This window comes from Nomascus leucogenys, chromosome 23 (genome assembly GCF_006542625.1).
Source record: "Nomascus leucogenys isolate Asia chromosome 23, Asia_NLE_v1, whole genome shotgun sequence".
NCBI classification, from domain to species: Eukaryota; Metazoa; Chordata; class Mammalia; order Primates; family Hylobatidae; genus Nomascus; species Nomascus leucogenys.
Window position 1 is genome coordinate 33456805 of NC_044403.1, and position 19320 is coordinate 33476124.

Below are 19320 nucleotides of genomic sequence, written 5' to 3' on the forward strand. Positions count from 1 at the left end.
CTCGGGAGGCTGAGGCAGGAGAATCACTTGAATCCGGGAGGCAGAGGTTGCGGTGAGCCGAGATCACGCCATTGCACTCCAACAAGAGCAAAAAACCGTCACACACACACACACACAAAAATTAGATGTGGTGGCTGACGACTGTAATCCAGCACTTTGGGAGGCTGAGGTGGGCAGATCATTTGAAGTCAGGGGCTCAAGACCAGCCTGGCCAACCAACATGGTGAAACCCCATGTTACTATGTGGTCACACGGGTGGGAAGTGCTCACCGCTAGTGTGTGGTCACGGGGGTGGAAAATGCTCACTGTAAATGTGTGGTCACGTGGGTGGGAAGTGCTCACTGCCAGTGTGTGGTCACAGGGGTGGGAAGTGCTCACTGCTAGTGTGTGGTCACGGGGGTGGAAAATGCTCACTGTAAATGTGTGGTCACGTGGGTGGGAAGTGCTCACTGCCAGTGTGTGGTCACACGGGTGGGAAGTGCTCACCGCTAGTGTGTGGTCACGGGGGTGGAAAATGCTCACTGTAAATGTGTGGTCACGTGGGTGGGAAGTGCTCACTGCCAGTGTGTGGTCACGGGGGTGGGAAGTGCTCGCCCCGTGTGTGGTCACGCGGGTGGGATGTGCTCACCGCTAGCGTGTGGTCACGGGGGTGGGAACTGGTCTCCGCTAGTGTGTGGTCACGGGGGTGGGATGTGCTCACCGCTAGCGTGTGGTCACGGGGGTGGGAACTGGTCTCCGCTAGCGTGTGGTCACGGGGGTGGGATGTGCTCACCGCTAGCGTGTGGTCACGGGGGTGGGAACTGGTCTCCGCTAGCGTGTGGTCACGGGGGTGGGAAGTGCTCACCGCCAGTGTGTGGTCAGTGGTCACAGGTTTAAGGTGAAGGCAGTCAGCCTGGATGTGTGATTTTCTTCAGCAGTCATGGAGGAGAAGGGTTGGGCTCGCCCAGTTGGGTTTTCTAAGTGAATACCGTGGAGAGGGAGCGGAAGGCGAAAAAACAGAGCCCTGTGTATAAGAGTGAAGAGTGAAGTGTGACGACGGCCCAACAGGGAAGCGTGGGCGGCGAGACAGCCCGACGGGAGATCTCCTGAAGTGGGAGAGTCCCTGCAAGGCGAGTGAGCTGCAGGGCAGGAGGTGGAGCTCCACGGATGACTTTTGACGGGGGCCTTTCGGCCCTTTGCGGCTTCTCACGGTTGAGGACCCAGGGAATGTCTAGGACTGAAGGGTGTGCGCCCCTGTCTTCTACTGTCGAAGCTTCAGGCTGTTTAGCCTCCATTTCTCCAGAAATGCCAGTCAGATTTAATTTCCAGAAACGCACATGGCACTAAGAGAATCTAGAAGACCAGGCTGAATGCAGATTAGAAAACGCCGAATGGAGCCGAATGGAGTCGAGCTGCAGCTGAGTGAATTACCGAGTAAAGGTGACAGGGCCAAAAAGGTGAGAATAACAGGAGGTGAAGAGACACGAGCCCGCCACAAGAAGGACTGAGGAACAGGGCAGCCCACGTTTTGAGAAGAATGGCTGCATTTCCAGAGTCGAAGAAAAGTGAAATCTCAGGCTCGGGAAGCCCAACGTGGTTTGAGAGGGCAAAATTACACCAAACCACACCGAGATGTGTCAGATGGTAACTGCTCTGCACCAAAAGACACGGGAAGACACCGCTAACTCACAGGGTAGGTCCGCGCGAGAGGCCTCTGGCGCGGCGGCGGGGCGGGGCCAGGCGGCTCCCAGCATGCCGCGCGCGCCCACCGCGGGACTTCGGCTCCCGGCATGCCCCGCGCATCCTCGGCGGGACTCCGGCTCCCGGCATGCCGCGCGCCAGCGCATGCGTTGTGCTGCCTCGCGAGGCAGTGCCCCCTGGCGGCGGGTGGGGACGGCCGCGGGGGCGGAGCCGGAGGCGGGGGGTTGCGCTTGGTGACGGGAGGACGCGCGGCCGCCGCGCACTGGGCCGGCGGCGGCGGCGGAGGACGCCGACAGCACGGGCTGTCGCGGCAGCCGCGGCGGAGCAGCAGAGAGGCCGGGGAGCGGCGGGCGGCTCACGCGCGTCGCGCGGGCCGGGATGAAGGACTGTGGCGGCGCGGCCCGCGCGCAGCCGGCCGGTGAGAGCGCGGGCAGCGGGCGGTGGGCGGCGCGGGCCGGGAAGATGGCGGAGGGGCCGGCGCTGCGGTCCCCGTGGTCCTGGCCCAGCCTCGGCGGAGGCTCCAGGCCCGGCAGCGCGAGGAATCCAGGCCCGCGGCGACTGCAGCGGCGGGAGGGGCTGTGACTGGGCCGTGGAGGGAGGGGGCGTGGGTGTGCGGGGCCGGGCCGGGCGGGGGGCGCGGAGGCGCTAGGGGCCAAGGCCGCGCGGGGCCCGGGTGCGCGCCGACGGGCCGGGCTGGGAGTGTGAGGGTGGGTGAGTGCGCGTGTGCCCGGCCCGAAGTGGGTGTGACTGTAACCTGTCCAGGGTGGGTTGTGTCCCTGCCCTAGGTGGGTGTGAGTGTGCCCGGCCCCAATGTGGGTGTGGGTGTGCCCCTGTCCAGAGTGAGTGTGAGTGTGCCCCTGTCCACGGTGGGTATAAGTGTGCCTTGCCCGAGGGGAGTGTGGGTGTGCCCGGCCCCAGGGGGGTGTGAGTGTGCCGGGCCCTAGGTGGGTGTGAGTGTGCTCCTTCCCGAGGGGGGTGTGAGTGTGCCCGGCCCTAGGTGAGTGTGAGTGTGCCCCTGCCCGAGGGGGGTGTGAGGGGACCCCGCCCGTGGTGGGTGTGGGTGCACGTGTGCCCAGCCTGAACTCGGGGCGCCGGCCGCATTCCAGGGCGCCGTCGGAGTGGGGACAAGGTGGGTGCCCGCCGGTCGGGGCTGGTGCCCGCGTCCTGAAGGGTGGCCCGGGTGCAGGGCTGTGGTGCGCTGCGGTGCAGCCTCGGGCTTTGTCCCCGGGGCGCAGGGAGCGGGCATGGGCGTCTCCAGGTGGGGTCATGGCCGCCTGCGGGTGGGCTCTGCGGCCTCGCCTTTGCGGCAGGCGCGGGCTGGGGCTCCGGCGCTCGGAGCCTTCCCCTCCCAGTTGCCCCCCGAGCTGGAATTCCCTCGGTTGCTTCCCAGTTGCTGGAGTGCTGTGGGTGGAGGCAGCGTTCCGTGCCCAGGGCCGCGAGCGAGGCAGGCTGTGCATTTTGGGGCCCAGGACGTTTTTTATTTTAAAACGTGCAGCCGGCTCCTTGGCAGCTGTGGGTGTGTTCCGAGCCGCTTCCCACCAGCAGCTGCTGTGGGCGCTGCGCAGCTTCGGAAACGCAGCCGGGCCCCCTCCCCCTCAGTGCTGTATGGGTTTAACCAGACCTCTAGTGACCTCTGCTGAAAAACCTACAGTGGTGAGGCTTCTCGTGCCTCCTGGTGCAACAATACGGAGATTTGTCTTTTGAAGCCAGTGAGGGGAATTGGACGCTGCGTCCTAGGTGCCCTCTATAGACAGCAGGTGGTTCCGTCCGCGGCGCCCGATCCACAAGGGGCAAGGTGCGCTTCTCGCGCCGGGGGAGGGAAAGGCGATTTGATAGGAAGTGTGGCTGTAAATCGAGGAGACTCATTCCATAAACCACCCTGGGCACAGGCTCTGTAGCCATAAATGCTTGGAGTGAATGAATGGGGGTGGCGCCTCGCTCCCTGCACTTGGTCTAGCCAGCTGTCTTGCTGAGAGGCAGGGGAGCAGAGTGGACAGGAGGGCGGGTTCTGGAGCCAGGCTGCCCCCGCCTCTTGAGTCGCGACTCTTCTGTTTACTGGCTTTGTGGTTTTCGGCAAGGTCTCTGTGCCTTTGGCTTCTCGTCTGTAAAATGGGAACACTAATAATATTGGCCTCATAGGGTTGTTGTGAGGACTCAGTGAATTAAGACTTGTGAAACACTTTGTTCCTGGCACATTGTGTTTTAGAAAGTTAGGAATTGTTATTTCTGCCAAGATCTGGTGCTTCCAGGGTGCATGTGCTGGGTCAGTGGGTCTTAGGTTCCCCAGCACTGCCAATGTAATGTAAACTGTGGCGCTGGTTTCTCACACAAGAAAGCTGAGGTTTGGATGAACACGTTTATAAAGGTAAAAGAGAAGCAAGCCTCACATACTTAGATGAATTATTATGTGATTGTTTTAAGACGTTCTTAGAGAAAAATGGCCAGGTGCGGTGGCCCACGCCTGTAATGCCAGCACTTTGGGAAGCAGGGGAGAGCAGATCGCTTGAGGTCAGGAGTTCAAGATCAGCCTGACCAACATGGTGAAACCCCGTCTCTACTAAAAATACAAAAATTAGCCGGGTGTGGTGGCTCACACTTGTAGTCCCAGCTACTCGGGAGGCTGAGACAGAGAATCGCTTGAACCCAGGAGGCGGAGCTTGCAGTGAGCTGAGATTGTGCCACTGCACTCCAGTCTGGGCGACAGAGCAAAACTCTGTCTCAAAAAAAAAAAGAATATTTTATTTTATTTTATTTTTATTTTTATTTTTTGAGACAGAGTCTCGCTCTGTCGCCCAGGCTGCAGTGCAGTGGCACAATCTCAGCTCTCTGCAAGCTCTGCCTCCTGGGTTCACGCCATTCTCCTGCCTCAGCCTCCCGAGTAGCTGGGACTACAGGCTCCCGCCACCACGCCTGGCTAATTTTTTGTATTTTTAGTAGAGACGGGGTTTCACCATGTTAGCCAGGATGGTCTTGATCTCCTGACCTTGTGATCTGCTGGCCTCGGCCTCCCAAAGTGCTGGGATTACAGGCGTGAGCCACCGCGCCCAGCCAGTTTTTGCTTGTTTTTGAGACAGAGTCTCACTCTGCTGGCCAGGCTGGAGTGCAGTGGTGCAATCATGGCTCACTGCAGCCTCGATCTCCTGGGCTCAAGGCATCCTCCCACCTTAGCTTCCCAAGTAGCTGGGACTACAGGTGTGTGTCATCACACCTGGCTAATTTTTTTGTTTGGTTTTGTTTGTAGGGATGGGTTTTGCCATGTCACCCAGACTGGTCTCAAACTCCTGAGCTCAACTGATCCACTGGCCTTGGCTTGCCAAAGTATTGGGATTACAGGCATGAGCCACTGTGCCCAGCCTACCATTGTTGTTATACTTCTCAGTATTATTCTTGCAACAGAAAAGGTGATTTATTAAAATAAACATTAAGTGACAGGGAGGACATAACAGAAAGTGAGAAGGTGGAATCACCAGCAGTGTAACATTCTGCCTGCTAAGCTGTTGTGAGAAGTAAGATTTTTTTTTTTTTTAGATGGAGTCTTGTTCTGTCGCCCAGGCTGGAGTGCAGTGGTGAGATCTCGGCTCGCTGTAAGCTCCACCTCCCGGGTTCATGCCATTCTCCTGCCTCAGCCTCCCAAGTAGCTGGGACTACAGGCACCCGCCACCATGCCCGGCTAATTTTTTTGTATTTTTAGTAGAGACGGGGTTTCACTGTATTAGCCAGGATGGTCTCGATCTCCTGACCTCGTGATCCACCCGCCTCGGCCTCCCAAAGTGCTTGAATTACAGGTGTGAGCCACCGCGCCCGGCCGAGAAGTAAGATTTAACTTGCTTCAGAACATAGTGGAAAGATTTCCCATATTTCTCAAGGATATGGTCCTCTTCAAGTCTGGTCACCTCTTCCCTCTGTATCTTAGCTTTACCTTAGAAAATCGCATCTCATCACCTTTATATTGTGTGACACAAAGATTAGGGAAAACCCTTCCACCTTTAGTAGACTGTTTTGAGATTGGTGACATTTAAGGTGAGAATATTTAATGTTTAGATAGTGGTAACACAAATAGCCTAAAATAGATTTTTAAATGCCTGTCCCAGCTTTGTCTCCTAACTCTCTGCTGGGATGGGCTGTGGAAGCTGCATACTACGTGGGGAGTTAGCATGTCCTTGAACAATTTATCAACAGTAGTCCAGAGAATGCAGCCTCCTGGTAGGCTTGTACCGGCTTCTTTGGTGCTGTTGAAAAAAAGTCCATGAAATATTTTTTTTTTTTTGAGACGGAATCTCGCTGTCGCCCAGGCTGGAGTGCAGTGGCACCATCTCGGCTCACTGCAGGCTCCGCCCCCCAGGGTTCACGCCATTCTCCTGCCTCAGCCTCCCGAGTAGCTGGGACTACAGGCGCCCGCCACCACGCCCAGCTAATTTTTTTGTATTTTTAGTAGAGACGGGGTTTCACTGTGTTAGCTAGGATGGTCTCGATCTCCTGACCTCATGATCCGCCCGCCTCCGCCTCCCGAAGTGCTGGGATTACAAGCGTGAGCCACCGCGCCCGGCAGAAACATGCTCTTATATTGAGACACCTACTTCTACTAGCAAAGTCCGTAAGCCCCTCTGCTGTGCCTCTTTGCTGATTCACGGTCTTGCGTCATAGACTTTATGCGATCCGTCTCACACTTAGCTTTGCAGGTGGCCTGTAAAGACACCACAAGGCATGGCTCAAAAGAGCAGACTCTGGTGTTCAGCTTGTGGAGCAGACTCCCTTGTAGAGCTGGACAGACTGCCTCGCAGAGCTGGACTACCCTGCCTGGCCTATCTCCTGTCCCTTCTCGTTACCTTTCTTGCTTCAGCAAGTGAAATCCTTACCCTCTGACACTGGCTGTCTCTGCTGCCACTGTGCTTGCCTCGTTGTGTCTTTCATCTGCCACTTAGACTTGTTCCCAAGTTTATCTGACAAGTCTTCGCTGTGCCCTGAGATTGAGTCTGACCCTGACTTCCATGCCCTGGCTACACCGTTTCCACCTGCTGTGGTCCTCCTCCTCAGCTGGTCTGCACGCCAGCTCCTCTGCCACTTCTGCTGTGTTTGGTATCAAGACACGTGAGACCAGGATTTTGCAGGGGTAGTCTTCCCTAAAACTCGTGTTGGTCACTGGTGCCTGCCATCCTGCTAACCCCCTGAAATGTGATGGTGACAAAGTAATTTTATTATCATACATCTGTGAGTTTTGTTAACATGAAATAGCACCCCCCTCCATTGATAATCTTGTATGAAACTCGTACCAGTCTTTGACACAGTTGGTGTATTGTGAAAAGAGATTAGTGGCCGCTATTATGATCCATTGGGTGGAATTTTTCTTGGTGCAACATTTGGTGTGGCTTTCCCCTCCTTTTCTTTTGAGTTTTTGGATTTCTGTGGGAAAATCATAATATTTAGCATTAATAATATTTTTTTCAATTTTTTTTGCAAGTGTTTTCCAAGTATTGTTTTGTAGTTTTAAAATCGAACATCTAATTTATGCTCAGTTGTACTTACATTGTAGTGCCACAGACATGCTTTCAGGGAGCTTAAAAAGAAAAAAATCTGCTATAGATATGAGTCCTTCTGTGATTAAAGGCCTAACCAGTGCTCCAGACCAGGGGTCAGTACACTACAGCCCCACTGGCAGACTCCTCTGCCTGTTTTTGTAAATGAGGTTTTATTCAACAGCCGCACCTGTTTATTTCTGTATTGTCCATGGCTGCTCTGGCTGAACTGACTCCTTGTGTAGAGGCTGTGTGGCCCACAAAGCCTAAACCCTTGTTATCTGGCCCATTTACAGGAAAGTTTGCTTTAGAAGTTTAAAGGGGAGATAATTGCAGGGGGCTGCAGCAGTGAAGGGAGGCTTCAAGACGAGGTGGTCTTCTAGCTGGACCGTACTCAGTGGGATGTGAAGAGCGAAGAGTAGGGACACAGCACTGCAGACAGAAGTATTTTCACATTTTGGGAGCAAAGGTGAGAAGGTTGGTTATGTGTGGTTTCTAGCGGTTTAAAGGTTGTGTAAGGAATAATGGGAGATAAGGGTCATAATGAGAAGGTCTTTGAATTCCAGTTAAACGCTTTAGATTTTAATTTTCTTTTTGTTTTTGAGACAGAGTCTTGTTCTGTCGTCCAGGCTGGAGTGCAGTGGCACGATCTCGGCTCACTGCAAGCTCCGTCCCCCAGGGTTCACGCCATTCTCCTGCCTCAGCCTCCCGAGTAGCTGGGTCTACAGGCGCCTGCCACCACGCCCAGCTAATTTTTTTGTATTTTTAGTAGAGATGGGGTTTCACCGTGTTAGCCAGGATGGTCTCGATCTCCTGACCTCGTGATCCGCCCGCCTCGGCCTCCCGATGTGCTGGGATTACAGGTATGAGACACCACGCCCGGCGTAGATTTTAATTTTCCAGCTAACAGGGAGCCACCGCAGGCAGCTTTGTGAGCAGGGGATGTCCTGATTAATGGTTTAGGGAGATTGAATTGGCAATGCCCTGTAGGATGGGTTGGTGAAGGAAGAAGTCCACATCCGGGAGTTTACTGGACGGCTTTCTCCAGGGCGAGGTGCAGTAGCAACTCCAGCACTGCAGCGCTCACAGCAGCAGAGGCTGATTCCTGCCCGCGTTTCATTTGCTTGTGACTCTTTTCCAAGAGTCTTCATTTCCAGACCCAGGACCAGGCCTTATGTGGCACATGCTGTTTTTATGGCAAGAGAGTGGCAAACCTAGCGTCTTTTCCAGCACCATCCTGGACTGGCGTCTCAGGGTCCACGGACCGAAGCAGGGTGTGACGCACAGCCTTCTTATGGGGAAGGGTGAGCCCCTGCTCGGACGCTGTGCCGAAGAGAGCTAAGGAGCCCGCGCCTGCTGTCTGGGCCATCTCACCATGACTGAAGGTGCAGCTGGACGTCTCCCCTCAGCCTCAGACGCTGGACACTGGAGCTGGCCACCATGTGCAAGAGCCCCTGAGGCGGCTCAGACTCAGCACCCACATTCACTTCTGGCCTCAACCCTTTGGGGCTTTGGGACCTCCATCTGCTTGGTCACCACCTAGAAGTTTGGCATGCTGGGTCCTCCTCTCAGCTGCCGTGCGGTACGGCTCCAGGTCCTGTTGCTAGCTCCCCCTGAACGGTGATCAGAACCCTTGCCTGAGCGGGACCTGCGCCATGTCCCTCCTGCACTAGGCTGTGCCTCCTGGGGCTCCCTTGCCCCAGCCTTGAGCCGCTCTCCTGTCTCTGCCACATAGCTGCTCAGATGATATACACAGGGCAGTGGTCTCCCCAGGGGTGATTCTGACACCACTCCCCACCCCGCTGCCACATTTGACAATATTTGGAGACATTTTTGGTTGTCCCAACTAGGAGGGGATGGCCAAGGATTTGTGGAGGCCAGGGATGCTGTTGAAATCCTACAGTGCACAGGATGGCGCCAGGCTCAGAGCGTCTAGGCGAGTGACTCTGCTGCCTGGCTCTCCTCCCTGGCTCCCCAGTGCCTCCTGGACCATGCTCCACAGTGTTGCATGACCCCAGCCTACTCTGCTCTCCAGAAAAACTGCCACGTGGTTGTGGGCCAAGCCTTTCTTGGCATCCCTCCTTCCAAAACTAAGCCAAGCTCACTGGTTCCTTCAGCCCTTTGACTCAGACTCAGGTAACGTCCGAGGGAGCGCCTCCTGGATCCCTGCCTTGTCCTCAGGTGCTCCACCCCTTCTCGTAGTGCTCTAGATGGTGCTTTTGGTCACTGCACAATCACATAATATTTTCTCCCCTCTGGACTGGGAAGTCCTTGAGGGCAACAGATACATTTGTATTTTCTTTTTTTTTTTTTTAGAGAGTGAGTCAGGGTGGGTTGCCCAGGCTGGAGTGCAGTGGTATGATCACAGCTCATTGCAGCCTCCATCTCCTGGGCTCAAGTGATCCTCCCACCTTGGCCTCCCAAAGTGCCAGGATTGTTGACATGAGCCATGGCACCTGGCTGTTTGTGTTCTGAATGTCTTGCTGCAGATTGCAACATTTTCTTTGAGCACTGGCTTCAGTAAAGATGATTGGGTTTAGGATGGGGAGTTGCCCTCAGAGAATGGCTGGCCCAGCAGCGGGAGGGACTCCTTGACACATTTCCCACATCGGCTGCTTCCAGCTTCCTGGGCCTCTCTTGTAACTTGCTTTCCTAAGTATAAATGTCTTGATTCTCACAGATTCTCTTTATTTTTGCTTTCTAGAAAGTTTCAATTTTGTTTATTACTATTTTTGAGCAGATAATATACATGGTTCAGAAGTACAAAGGGAGCTCAGTGAAGCCTCCTAGTCTCTACCCTGGAACCTGGTTCCCCTGGAAGCTTTGCTGGACCAGCTTCTTATGTATCCTTCGAGAGATACTTTGTAACTTTGCAAGCAAACAAGTGTATCTATTCTTTTTTTTCCTTACCCTTTTCTTTTTAAAAAGTTTCTGAACCTTGCCTTTTTCAACTAGGTTTGAGAGATCTTTCCATATCAGTGCATTTTCCAGTACCTTCTTTCCATGACTGCACTGTATTCGGCTGTATGGAGGTGCTGTGGAATTTTCGTGCAGTTATGAGCAACGCTATAGGCACGGTGTTTTGCAAATGTACCTGTGGGACCCATTCTAGAAATAGCATCTCTTTCTTCAATAACCATTTATTCAGTCATATCAGGGTTTGCTCTAGTCTCTTAGTGTCTTTATTTCTGCACTTCCTTTGGTCATTTATTTCTCCTAATTATCTCATCTCTCTTTATTTTAAATAATATAGTAGGTCAAATTAAATGAGTGTCTCAGTTGGAAACTGGTTCACCTTTTGTGTGTTCTTTTGGTTGAGTGACTGGAAATATACACGTCCACGCAGAAACTTGTCCATGAGTGTTCACAGCAGCCAGAAAGTGGAAACAACCCAAATGTCCATCAACGGATGAATGGATAAACACAATGTGGTGCATGCCTGCAATGGAGTATTGTTTGGCAATAAAAGGAAGTGAGTTACTGATTCATGTTATAACGTGTGTGAACCTTAAAAATATGCAGGCCAGGCGCGGTGGCTCAAGCCACTAATCCCAGCACTTTGGGAGGCCGAGGCGGGCAGATCATGAGGTCAAGAGATCGAGACCATCCTGACCAACATGGTGAAACCTTGTCTATACTAAAAATACAAAAATTAGCTGGGCGTGGAGGTGAGAGGTGACAACGTGCTAGCAGCCCTCGCTCGCTCTTGGCGCCTCCTTGGCGTCCACTCTGGCCACACTCGAGGAGCCCTTCAGCCCACCGCTGTGCTGTGGGGGCCTCTCTTTGGGGCTGGTCGAGGCCAGAGCCGGCTCCCTCTGCTCACCGGGAGGTGAGCGGAGGGAGAGGCGTGGGCAGGAGCCGAGGCTGTGGCTGGCGCCTGCTGAGCTTAATCAGTGATGAGCTCCCTCTGGGCTACCGGAGTGCCCGGGCTAGGTGTCGCAAAGTCCCACCATTGGGAGGTGAAGCCAGCTGGGCTTCTGGGTCGGGTGGGGACTTGGAGAACTTTTCTGTCTAGCTAAAGGCTTGTAAATGCACCAATCAGCACCCAGTGTCTAGCTCAAGGTTTGTAAACGCACCAATCAGTGCTCTGTGTCTAGCTAATCTAGTGGGGACTTGGAGAACTTTTGTGTCTAGCTAAAGTATTGTAAATGCACCAATCAGCACTCTGTGTTTAGCTGAAGGTTTGTAAACACACTAATCAGCACCCTGTCAAAACGGACCAATCAGCTCTCTGTAAAATGGGCCAATCAGCTCTCTGTAAAATGGACCAATCAGTAGGACGTGGGTGGAGCCAGATAAGGGAATAAAAGCAGGCCACCCAAGCCAGCAGCGGCAACGGGCTGGGGTCCCCTTCCATGCTGTGGAAGCTTTGTTCTTTCGCTCTTTGCGCTGAATCTTGCTGGTGCTCACTCTTTGGGTCTGCGCCGCCTTTATGAGCTGTAACACTCACCGCAAAGGTCTGCAGCTTCGCTCCTGAAGCCAGCAAGACCCAGAACCCACTGGGAGGGAAGAACAACTGACGGGAGGAAGAAACAACTCTGGACACACTACCTTTATGAACCGTAACACTCACCACGAAGGTCTGCAGCTTTACTCGTGAAGCCAGCAAGACCACAAACCCACCGGAAGGAACGAACAACTCCAGATGCACTGCCTTTAAGAGCTGTAACACTAACCACAAAGGTCTGCAGCTTCACTCCTGAAGTCAGCAAGACCACGAACCACCAGAAGGAACAAACTCCGGACACACCATCTTTAAGAACGGTAACACTCACCGTGAGGGTCCGCGGCTTCATTCTTGAAGTCAGCAAGACCAAGAACCCACCAATTCTGGACACAGTGGTGTACTGGTGTACCGGGAGGCAGAGGTTGCAGTTAGCCGAGATCGTGCCACTGCACTCTAGCCTGGTGACAGAGTGAGACTCTGTCTCAAAAAAAAAAAAAAAAAGCTAAGTGAAAGAAGCTGGAAACATACTGTATGATTCTAATGGCATTGGTGGCTTGTCTGGAGTGGCTGCTGCCACAATGCTGGCTGCAGTTGGGGAGGCTTGGGGCTGCATGGTCCACGGAGCTGGTGGGAACTGGGAACAGGCAGGAGCCGCACGCCCTTACAAGTTGGAGGGGTGGGAGCCTGGCCCTCCTGGGCACAGCTGCAGCTGCCCAGCTGTGGCTGTGGACCCAGACATCCCTGCTCTCTTGAGGACTCAGGAAGCCCCCCTTCCCCTGCAGACTCAGAAGCAGGCCAGCCTGCTCCCGCTGCCTGGCCTTTCCCTGCTCCTGGTGCCCACGTCAGTTTTGGAACAAAGTTGAGGCTGAGCCCAGGCACCGTTGCAACCTGGCCAGGTGTGCATACACTTGGGGCAAAACTGACATGCCAGCCCCCTGCCTTCTCGGCCGCCTTCGGACTTTGGGTGCCAATGAGCGAGCACAGGAGGGAGCCCGAGGAGGGGCTGAGGGCAGCTTGGCGCAGGCCTGCAGGAGCCCCTCAGCAGGAATAGCCCGGGCACCATGGACGGCAGGTTGATGGCAGCAGGAGGCAGACAGGCTCCTGGGTGGAAAGGGGTAGGTCCCTGGTGAAGCCCCATGTTCAAGTCAGGGACAGCCTGAAGCGTGGGGGCTGGGCTGCCAGTTCCATGGACCAGAGTAAGAGTTTATGGTGCTTCTTCTGGGCCTGTCCACGGCCACCCATGAACCAGTCAGCACATACTTTCTCCCCTCTGAAGCCCATAAAAACCCTGGACTCAGCCAGACTCAGGCAAACAGCAGGACAGCCTGCCTGCAGATAGGGTAGGAGCTAACCAGTCCGAGGAACTGGACAGTCGTCGGGACAACCCGTATGTGGAGAGGAGCCGCCCACTGTGTGTGGAGAGGAGCCGCCCACTGTGTGTGGAGAGGAGCCACCCACCGTGGGTCTCCTGAGGGCTGCTCTGTTGTACAGTGAAGCTCTGCTCCACCTCGCTCACCCTCCAGTTGTTCACGTACCTCATTCCTCCTGGACATGTGACAAGAACTTGGGACCTGCTGAATGGCGGGACTAAATGAGCTGCAACACAAACAGGGCTGAAACACACACTCCCCCCGACCACCGCCCCCTACCACTCACCACATTGCAAGTAATGAAAAGGGGAGAAGAGCTGCAGCACTTTGGGGAGCCCAGACCTAGGATCTCCTCGAGCCACGGCTGTGACACTCTCTTTGGGGTCCTGTGGTTCCCGGCATCTCCAAGCTTCTGGATTCCACAGCATTCCCCTCATCTAGATGCAGGTGCCCACAGTGGAAGCCATGTGCAGTACATCTGGTCAAGCCACAGCCTCACACAGAGCTGGCACCTGGAGCAGCCTGCCCTGCTGCAGCCGGCATTCCTGGCTGTGCACGGTGGCCTGACCCTGCACTTGCTTGCCCACACACCCCTTGCCACTTTGCGCCTGGCTTGCACTTGGCAGGTGTGGGATCTGGGCCAGTAGTGCGAGCTGAGCGCAGCCTGCCAGGCTGAGTGGGCGGAACGATCCCAGTGGGCATGAGCAGTACTCAGGCAGAAGGCGCCACTGGCCACAGCGGTTTCCGGCTGGTGAAGCGACACCCCAAGGATCTCATGACAATTCCGTTTATGTGAAGTGTCCAGAAGAAGTGAATCTGTAGAGATAGAAAGTAGATTAGTGGTTGCCAAGGGCTGGGGGATGACAGCCAAGAGGTATGGAATTTCTTTTAGCATAATGAAAATACTCTAAAATTGACTGTGGTGAAGGTTGCACATATCTGTGAATATACTAAAAATAACCTAAAATCATATACTTTAGTTGGGTGAATTGTATGTAATGTGAATTCTCTCTCAGTGAAGCTGTTAAAAACAGGAGTGACTAGGATTTTTCTGAAGAGAACATTGCAAGGTGAGACTCAGAAGGCTGCATGCCCACAGAGGGCCGTGGTGCAGGTGTGTTCCTGGGGGCTTTGGCAAGGCGATAAGTCCCTGATCAGTTTCTTTTCTTTCTTCCTCTTTTTTTTTTTTTTTTTGAGACAGGTTCTCGATCTATCACCCAGGCTAGGGGGCAGTGGCATGATCTCTGCTCACTGTATCTTTGACGTCCTGGGCTCAAGCGATCCTCCTGCCTCAGCCTCCCAAGTAGCTGGAACAATAGGTGCATGTCACCATGCCCAGCTAATTTTTGTAATCTTTGTAAAGACAGGATTTCACCATGTTACCCAGGCTAGTTTCGAACTCTTGGTCTCAAGTGATCCTCCTACTTCTGCCTCCCAAAGTGCTAGGATTACATGAACCACTGTGCCTGGCCCCTGATCAGTGTCAAATTTCAGGTGGTAGCAGATGCTACACTGGTCTCCGTGCAGAAGACTTGAGTTAAACATTGACTGAATCGCTGCCTGTGTGATTGAGCACAGATAAGTCAGTTAAGCACTCGAGCTCTCATCTGCAGATAAGATGCTTGTCCTGCTTATTTGTTCAAGGTTGTTGTGAAGCTGAAGAATGGCTGAGTCTCAGTGGGTTCTGTAAATTACTGTTATTTGTGTATAATAGGAGTTTTAAAAATTAATTTCAACACTAAGAGGCTGATGAACCAGCCTCTTGCAGGCTGGTCTAAGACATCGCACACAGAGCACAGTTGATGGCGGTGTAGACAGATGTGAGTTATGGGAGCACCAGTGTCTCCCCAGCTCCTGGCAGCCAGGGTGCTGGACACAGGGTCCAGAACCCCTTGTCTGGCCAACAGTGTTTGAGTCTATTTTCCTTTCTTGCCATGCTACTTTCATCTTTTCTGCTTTTTCTCTTGATTATTACTTTAAACTACTAGAGGCCCCAACACTATCCAGACAGAGTGGCTGATGCTTCCTTCATGGGTTGAATTTACTGTTAGCCTTGAGATACTCCTAGTGGTTTTCTGTTACAGTCCCTTCAAGCATTCCCTGGGATGACAGTGGTGGCCCCCATGTTCCTCCTGGCACTCAGGGCTGTGCTGAAGCCTCTGCAGTGTAAGTTTTCCCAGCATCTGCCTGCCTGCTGCATGTGTGGCTGATAAAGGGGAGCAGCCTCTGAAACTCTAGGTGCTGTGTTTCTATTTAATCGCGGCTGTGTTGACCTTTTATTTTCTATTCAGAATTCAGCCATGCTGTGGAAATTCCTACATCTGGGAGGGGTAGTGCTGTGACGTCCCTGAGACCCTCGTTTACAGCATGTGCTGGAATCACATTCCACAGAGAGAACTGACATTAGGATTTACAAACTGGAATTAATTAGCATGTGCTTGGTATGTGAAGGGCTCTGGTTGGGTATTGGGAGAAGCTTGGCGGCCCTGAGGCTTGGCAGCACTGCGTGTCCTGAGTGTGAGCACATGTGTGTGGTGGGGGTCTCTGGTGTGGGAGGAGGGAGCAGCACCAGGCAGCGTCGTCAGAGCTGGATTGGGTGGTCATGCCTTTCTGGTCATCCATTCCATGGATAACTGAGTGCCAGTCAGTGGTGCTGGGGGCTGGCAGTGCAGGGGTAAAGCATTTGTCTCTTGAAGCTCAGACTCTAGTGCAGGGAACAGATACACACAGTGGGCAACTGCGGTGTGTGGTCTAAAGGACGGGAATGAAGCTGTGAGAGCAAATCTAGCATGCTTCACTTAGATGAGGAGCTCAGGGCAAGCCTCCAGGAGGGAGACTGATTCTGGGGCCTGCAGGAGAAGATAGTGGGGCTCAGCTCATGTGGCAGCCCTGGGGTAGCAGGTCTGGATGGCAGGAGCCCAGGGAGCCTGGAGCAGGGCGGGAGGCAGGACAAGTGAGGCAGCCAGCCAGACTGCACCAAGGGCCCACCCAAAATAGTCTTGAAGCCTCACCCAGGCTTTTGTGTCAGGAGCACATCAAGGAGACTGACAGGAAATACAGAAATGGTTGAGCCACCTGTGGTTCAGGTGAATGACAGTGGGGCTGAGGCTGAGGGGAGATGGCAGAGGTGTAGGATTCAGAGGCTCGATGGCTCGGTGGAGAGGATGATGGGAGCGGTGTGGTGAACCCCAGCACAGCCGCCTGGTCCTGGGTGCTGATCCTGCTTCCCGGTACGCTCTAGCATGCGTCCGAGCTCTGTTGCTTTTTATTGCTGAGGGACGTTCCGTTGTACGGGTCAACCTCGTTTCCTTTAGACTTTCATCCATTGCTGGGCATTTGAGTTGTTTCCACATTTGACTATTACGAATATTTGTGTTGCTGCTGGGTCATATGGTAATTCTATGTTTACTTTTGAGGAAATGCCAAACTGTTTTCCAAAGCAGCTGCCCCGTTCTACGTTCGCACAGCGATGCATAAGGTTCTAATGTTTCCACATCCTTGACAATACTTGTGATTGTTCATCCTTCTGATTAAAGCCATCTCAGTGGATGTGAAGTGACATCTCAGTGATTTTTTTTTTTTTTTTGAGAGTCCTACATACTATTTTTATTTTTGCAAATTTTCAGTAAGTTTGAAAATTTTTTTTGTTTTTAATGGTGTTAATTTGTATTTTCTTCTTCTTCTTTTTTATTTATTTATTTATTTTTATTAATTTTTTTGCACACAAAAAACAATAAACATTTTCTAAAAATACATACAAACAAAAAGATGCGTATCAAACATATTAGGAAGGTTACACATGGGAAGTCGGGGAATAGAAATGGGGGATGGGAGTTAAAATAAGGTAGAGAGGGACTTTATGTGGATCAGTGATAATAACTCAATCCTCTATTTGACAAAGAAGAGGGAGAAGGAAGAGGAAGAAAAAGAAAGTGGGATAAAGGATCAGAAAGGGAGGAAAATAGAAAAAATTAGAGTATGACTCCAGGGTAGACCTGTTATCTCAGTGATTTTTATTTGTATTTCCCCAGTGGCTAATGATGTGGAACATCTTTTCTTGTGTTTGTTGACCATTTGTCCGTCATCTTTGCAAAAATGTCTATTCATATCCTTTGCCCATTTTTAGATGGGCTACTTATCCTTTATGACTGAGTTATGCATTTTTTATATATTCTGTATACAAGTGCCGGATCAGATATATGCAATTTACAAACGTGTTCTTCCATTCTGTGGGTTATTTTTTTCTTTTTTTCTTTATTTTTTTGCAGTACATAAGGCCTTGGAATTTTTATGTTTCTTTTCTTTTTTATATATTTTTGAGACAGAGTCTCGCTCTATCATCCAGGCTGGAGTGCAGTGGCATGATCTTGGTTCACTGCAAGCTCCATCTCCTGGGTTCACACCATTCTCCTGCCTCAGCCTCCCGAGTAGCTGGGACTACAGGCGCCCGCCACCATGCCTGGCTAATTTTTAGTAGAGACAGGGTTTCACTGTGTTAGCCAGGATGGTTTAAAATCTCCTGACCTCGTGATCTGCCCGCCTCAGCCCCCAAAAGTGCTGGGATTACAGGCGTGAGCCACCACGCCTGGCCGGAATTTTTCTTTCTTGATGGTATCATTTGAAGCACAAAAGTTAATTTTGATAGAAATAATTGTTGTTGTTGTTTTTGTTGCTGCTTGTACTTTGATATTATAGCTAAGAAATCATTGCTTAACCCAACATCATAAAGATTTACTCCTGGCTGGGCATGGTGGCTCACGCCTGTAATCCCAGCACTTTGGGAGGCCAAGGTGGGCGGATCATGAGGTCAGGAGTTCGAGACCAGCCTGACCAATATGGTAAAACCCTGTCTCTACTAAAAAATGCAAAAATTAGCCCAGTATGGTGGCACACACCTATAGTCCCAGATACTCAGGAGGGTGAGGCAGGAGAATCACTTGAACCTGGGAGGCGGAGTTTGCAGTGAGTCGAGATTGCACCACTGCACTCCAGCCTGGGCGACAGAGTGACACTGTGTTTAAAAAAAAAAAAAAAAAATATTCCTGCTCAGGTGCAGTGGCTTGTGCCTGTATTCCCAGCACTTTGTGAGGCCTAGATGGGAGGATCACTTGAGGCCAGGAGTTCAAGACCAGCCTGGGCAGCATAGCGAGACCCCATCTCTACAAAAAATAGAATTAGCCAGGTATGGTGCACACCTGTAGCCTTAGCTCCTTGGGAAGCTGAGGCAGGAGGATTGCGTGAATCCAGAAGTTTGATGCTGCATCAGCTGTGGAAGCCCCACTGTACTCCAGCCAGGGTGACAGAGCAAGACCCTGTCTCAAATTAAAAAAAAAAAAAAGATTTACTCATGTGTTTTCTTCTAAGTTTTATAGTTTTGGACTTACCTGTACATTTCTATATATTTTTAAAATTTTTTTTTCTTAGAGTCTTACTATGTTGCCCAGGCTGATCTCGAACTCCTGGCCTCAAGCAACCGTCCCACCTCACCCTCCCAAAGTGTTGGGATTATCGGCATGAGCCACTGTGCCTGGCTTACATTTCTATTTTTATACATTACTTTATGTCATTTTGATATACATTTAGGTGTTTGATCCATTTTGAGTTAATTTTGTTCATGTGTGAGGTAAGGTCCTGCTTTGCTTTTTTAACATGGCCGCTTGGCACCATGTGTAGGAGAGATTGTTCTTTCTTTCTGTCATTGAAATGTCTTGGCACCTTTGTCAAAAATTACTTGATCATAAATTTGAGGGTTTATTTCTGAACTCAACTCTGTGTTGTTGTCCTGTGTGTCTGTCCTCATGCCCATGCCGCACTGTCTTAATTATGGTAGCTTTGTGAGAAGTTTCAAGTCAGAAGGTATATCCCATTTTGTTCTTTTTCAAGATTGTTTTGGCTATCCTGGTGGGTCCCTTGAATTTCCGTGTGAACTTCAGCCTGTCAGTTTCCTCAAAAAGGCAAGCTTGTTTTTTGTTTTGTTTTGTTTTGTTTGCAGCAAGCCTGACTTTGATAAGGATCTATTAAATTCTGTTGATCAGTGTGGAGTGTTCTGCCATCTTACTAATGTTGTCTTTCATTCCATGAACATGGGATGTCTTACCATTTATTTAGGACTTCTTTAATTTCTTTCAACAATGTTTTGTAGTTTTCAGTATATAAGTGCATTTCTTTTGTTAAATTGATTCCTAAATATTTTACTCTTTCTGATGTCATTCTAAATGGAATTGTTTTCTTAACCTTATTTTCAGAGTTTTTCGTTGCTAATGAGTCTTCTAAAAATACTTCCTGATCCTGCTAAGTATTGGTTTTTATT

The 19320-nt window shown here is 51.7% G+C and overlaps 1 protein-coding gene across 4 annotated transcripts in view; it reads left to right on the top strand.

The window, feature by feature from the left end:
- Nucleotides 1-1913: 1913 nt before the first annotated feature.
- ARHGAP39 (Rho GTPase activating protein 39) overlaps nucleotides 1914-19320 on the top strand; it is a 146204-nt gene continuing 128797 nt past the window's right edge. For 3 of the 4 annotated variants that reach the window (XR_004028322.1, XM_030804789.1, XM_030804791.1), the window contains exon 1: nucleotides 1914-2098. The gene's annotated coding sequence lies outside the window, so the exon portion shown is untranslated. The remainder of the gene's footprint in view (nucleotides 2099-19320) is intronic. The other variant, XM_030804792.1, reaches the window with a different exon arrangement.